General features: G+C 34.9%; 1 pseudogene; it reads left to right on the plus strand.

Moving 5' to 3' along the window:
• Positions 1-1,101: 1,101 nt before the first annotated feature.
• LOC121030139 (uncharacterized) lies at positions 1,102-1,305 on the plus strand (annotated as a pseudogene).
• Positions 1,306-5,487: the final 4,182 nt, after the last annotated feature.

The raw sequence follows: 5,487 nt of genomic DNA on the forward strand, positions 1-5,487 counted from the left end.
ACAGTAGATACAATAGTCATGAAGAGACCTAGAGGATAGAATAATGTCTCATGATGAACTAATTAAATTACCATGAGTAAATACCATAGAGAATGTTGGATAGCTCTGGAATCACATGTGTGGATTAACAACTAAAACCATGTAAGAACAATGATCAAATCAGAAGCAATAATAGTCAACATCCATAACCAGTCCTCTGAAAACTTCTATAACTCAAGCAGACATGGAAATGGTGAAATAAGAAAAATCCACAAATTAAAACAATGAGTTTAAAATTTTACTACCTTAGAGAACCATGAGTTCAAAATAGAAATTATAGTAAAAAAAAAAATGAAAGTACAACTTATTGTATGCTACAGTTGTGAGCTGACATCCCATCCCTGTTGTAATAACAAATAGAGAAAGTGAAAACAATAATTATAATCTGAGCTTTATAAATTAATCTGATTTACTTACACCTAAAGATTTAAATGTGTCCAGATGCAAAAGTTAAAGATGCCAGTTTTGTGGGGGTGCCTGGGTGGCTCAGTTGGTTAAGCAACCAACCGACTTCCGTTCAGGTCATGATCTCGTGGTTTGTGAGTTAGAGCCCTGCGTCAAGCTCTGTGCTGACAGCTCAGAGCCTGGAGCCTGCTTCAGATTCTGTGTTCCCTCTTCTCTCTACCACTCCCCTGTTCATGCTCTGTGTCTCTCTGCCTCTCAATAATAAATAAATGTTAAAAAAGTTAAAGATGCTAGTTTTGTGGACTTTCCAGCCAAAGAAATATTCTCTATATCTATGTACTGTTTATAACTCAAATAGCTTATATCTCGAGATATTAAAAAATTATCCCAATTTGACCAGAGATCAACAAAATAATAAAAGTCAAATAGTAAACATTTTAGGTTTTCTGAGCCATATGGTATGTTTTGTAACTACTCCATTCTATTATTGTAGCATGAAATCAGCTATAGATAATTCCGAAGTGAATGAGTCTGACTGTGTTCCAATAAAACTTTATCTACAGAAAGAGGTAATGGGCTGGATTTGGCTCATGGACCATAGTTTCTCTATCCCCAGTCAGGTTCAAAGCATAGGGTATTTTTTACAATTTGGGGAACATCACTTCTCCGCCTTTTGGCTAATATCAAGTGTAGAATCTGTTCTTATCAGTTTAATATCTGATATGGCCTCTTTCTGAGGACAATATGCTAACTGATTTTTGGAGCAGGAAGATGGAATAGGACCTTGTTCTATCCACTGCAGGCATTCACCAGGTATTGCACCAGGGAATTGAACCAGGCACCAGGAAAGGTGCACCCCTCTGGGGAATAACCAAGCAGCTCCAGTACTGTTGACCACCTGTAGTGATTCCTGAGCTTCTGCCCGGAGGGTCTTAGTGTATCTATGTGCCAGGTGCCTTCACTCTACAGGTGCAACTAGAGTCAGGAAAAGTCAGTCAAGATTGCAATGCAGGAGCGTATGGAATATATATCTACACATCCACTATGGTCTTCTTACATACTAGGAACATGAATACAAGTATAAGCCAATAGTGGAAGTGGTTTTCCTAATTTTTTTCTGTCTTCTGTTTCTGTCTTTAGTGATTTCCTCTCCCGGGTTTTGTTTTCTTAAAACTTATTTTTTGAAGGAAAAAAAATCCAAAACTTTGGGATCATTTTTTTCTTTACTTTTTAAAAGCCATTTTAATAATCTTCTTTTCGTGTGTTTATTCATAAAATGTGACTTGGCTTTCCCATTGACAAGTAATTCCAAATCTCCAAAGTTTAAATAAAATGATTTTATAATTAGGACATTGGAATGAATGATAACTGTGTGTTTTGGAGGAAAATGGAGATTGACAGGCAACTTCTATAAATTGGCAGTCAGAGAAAAAGTAGCAGAAAAAGAAAGTATGTCACATTGGAATATTTTTTTTAAATATATTGAAACTTATGGCACTTTTTCCCTCATTTTAACCCTGCATGTCTGTGCTTTTTCATCACTGATAGGCAGAAATGTTTATTCTCCCTGAAATGCTGAATCTGACCCAAACTTCAATACATTTCACAAGTAAGAATCTGCTATGCAGAATATATTTCTTTTGCACAGTTAACAGCATTACTAATGAGCTGTTAATGAGCTGTCAGTTTCTAATATAAACTAAGAGCTAGAGTAGTCACAGAGGAATTCTAGAAACAAAAATGTTGCATCCCCAAAACATAATCAAATGAACTATTCCAAGATTTATAATTACCCTTAAGTTATACTGATGTTATGTGCCATTTATAAATTACTAGCAGTGTTTTTGAAGATCAGTTTGTGATCTTAAGTATTATCCACTGCACAATGTTACCATTTTTAATATTTGTTACTATTTTAACTATTACTAAATATTATTTATTATGGAACTACTCTGTGCCAGCCAATGTATTCTCGGAAGTTATAATCTATTGAGGAATACTATGACTTGTATAATTATTTTAATAATAATAAATGATAATATGGTAATACTTGGGGTGATAAGAAAACTTATCTTAAGGTAAACACCCTGAATTATCTTAGGCATTTATAGAAAACTATTTGATACAGGTCTAGTAAAATTTAATTTACCTAGTTCAGACTTGCAAATAAAACACAATTTTATTTTATTATTTTACTTTATTATTATTTCCTTGTGGTAAGATCACTAAATATGATCACATCACAGTTTAGAAAAAGAACAGAAGGAAGAGTATGGTGGTCAAGGCAATAATCTCCTTATGGAAACTGGTCATTCTTGAAGTAGAGCTATTCATCCCATTCACTGTCCCCTCCCCCAGAGGTACCCAAAATGTGGTTGACTGAAATGTTCTTACAGGGGTGACTGGATGGCTCAGTTAGTTGTCTCAGGTAATGATCTTACAGTTTGTGGGCTCCAGCTAAGCATCGGGCTCTGTGCTGACAGCTCAGAGCCTGGAACCTGCTTCAGATTCTGTGTCTTGTCTCCCTCTCTCTCTGCCCCTCCCGGGCAAGATCTTGTTCTCTCTCAATCTCTCTCTCTCTCTCTCAAGAATAAATAAACATTAATTTTTTTGAAATGTTCTTACAATTATAAAGCCAGAAGTGTTGAACAAGAGGCAGGAGAGAAACTATAGATTTTTTCAGTGAGAGGGCTTACCAGTGAGTCTACTGCATTTCTACAGTGTAGGTATTCATATATAGGTAGATTTTCCTGAGCCATGAGTCAAAAGGACAAAATAGTGAACTGTCTTTCTAGCATTCCATCAGCAGGTTCATCCTCTGGAAAAGAGGACTGAAGACATTTCTCATCATCACTCCAAACACATTGAAATCAATATGAAATACAATAGGATATTTATTTTATTTTTTAACTAAAATTTTTTTTGTTTATTTATTTATTTTGAGAGAGAGAGAGAGAAAGACCACAAGAAGGGGAGAAACAGAGAAAGAGAGAGGGAATCCCAAGCAGGCTCCATGCTGTCAGCACAGAGCCAGATGCAGGGCTTGAACTCAGGAACTGTGAGATCATGACCGAGGAGAAATCAAGAGTCAGTCAGTCGCTCTTGACCCAGGTACCCACAACAGGATACTTAAATGTGTACTTCAGTTCTCCAGCAAAAAGGGAATTTTCACATATTGGAAATAAAGAAGGAAAGAGTGCCATTATAGAGCAGAAAGTGGAACCACAAAGTTTTAGGGAGTATTGAAATGGGTTACTACCTTTGGGCAGGGCTTTGGCTAATAAATGAGATAGGATGCTGAGCCAAAAGTCTTCTTTGTACTTTGCAGCTGAAACTCCAAGAAAGGGCAGGTCATACCTAAAGGCATACCTAAAGGGTAGGTAAGATCTTTTAAAATAACTGCAGCCCTTGGCCTAGTGATCTGTCAAGGAAGTGAGTAACTTGGGCCTGGGTTATATGTGTGGTAAAGCATCACTGAGAAGTAATGAGAAACTCAAACTATGCCATGTGCTGGTATGGATCCATATCCACATTAAGTGTGTTATTCAGGTAACTTAAGATATTGACATGTTGTACATAATTAGTTAAGCACGTGATATCACAGTAGAGTGGTATTTCAGGCAAAAGAAACTCAAAACTTCTCTCATTTCTGTATGTAAATCTATGTCAATACATGTCTCAGAGGGCAAAGAGAATCTCATAGATAAGAAAACCTGCTGAAGATTACTTCAGAATTTTAAGTTACAAAGCAAAAAAAAAAAAAAAAAAAAAAAAAAAAAAAAAAAAAAAAAAAAAAAGAACCAAACTCAGTGAGAAAGAATCTGTACATAAAACAAATATGAGACGTGACACTCAAGAAACAGGTAATATAGTAACATGAGAGATGTTTTAAAATATGTGTATTCATGTGTTTAGAAAGATATATTAAACAATGGAATTGATGAAGCACTAATAGAGCATTTTGAAAAGCGTTTTGAAAAGAATTTGAAAAGAAACAAAACAGTCATAAAAATTCTAACAATTGAAATAAGTCTTAAACTTGGATTGGGTAAATTGTATGCAAAACTGAAAAACAGAAACCACCCAAAAGTGGCAAAAGAGCTAACATATAGATTCCAATATGATTCTCAAGAGTTAAATGTAAAATGCTTACACAGTCCTTGGTATATTTTTAATGTACAATAATGATAGCCATTATTGTTATGTATTGTTTTTATCAAAAATTTGTTACAAAAGATAAAATAATGGTAATTGAGTGTAGGATAAGGCCCTGTATTAATCTACAATGAGTTGTATTAGGACACAGTAGAAAAAATGAAGGTAAGATGATACTAGAAGTGACTATGGCTGAGCGCCTGGGCCAGGATTTCGGCTGTGGTAGTGAGGTGGAGCCCAGCTGTCATCTCTGCACTGAGCAGGGAGCCTGCTTAACGTTCTCTCTCTCCCTCTCCCCTTACTCTTCCACGATTTGCTCTCTCTCTCTCCCTCTTTAAAAACAAACAAACCAAAAAACCAAAGTGAATATGGCTGATAATTTTTCAGAATGGATGATATAGTCCTAAATTTGAAAAAACACAAATTTTTGTGTTACTGCAGAATATCAAAAATGAACTGAAAAGAGATGCTGAATGGAGATACTAAACACAAAGAAATTACAATTACAGATTATATCAGCTTTTTGGATGCCAAAGGATGGTCGAATAGTTTAATGGTTGAAAGAAAATATAATTAAATTCTATTAAATTTATCCATTTTGTTCTAAATCTTGTCTATTTTTTTCTGATTTATGCAAGTGTTTGATTTTTAATCGGCTAGGTCAATTTTTATTGTTTTCACTTTCCTGAGAAAAATTTTCAGACTTGGCTTAGTTATTTTATAATATGTGTTTTCTAATTCCATTACCTGAGGTGCCTATGGACCTTTTTATGTTGGTTTTTGTTTCTGCTAGTTTTTTCTCAGTATGTCTTATCTCTTCAGGTATTTGAAAAATTATGTGTAGAAAAAATTGAACCCCAGGATTTTATCTTGTTTCACAGATGCTTT

This window comes from Herpailurus yagouaroundi, unplaced genomic scaffold (genome assembly GCF_014898765.1).
Source record: "Herpailurus yagouaroundi ecotype Mexico unplaced genomic scaffold, PumYag 139, whole genome shotgun sequence".
In the NCBI taxonomy this organism is placed as follows: Eukaryota; Metazoa; Chordata; class Mammalia; order Carnivora; family Felidae; genus Herpailurus; species Herpailurus yagouaroundi.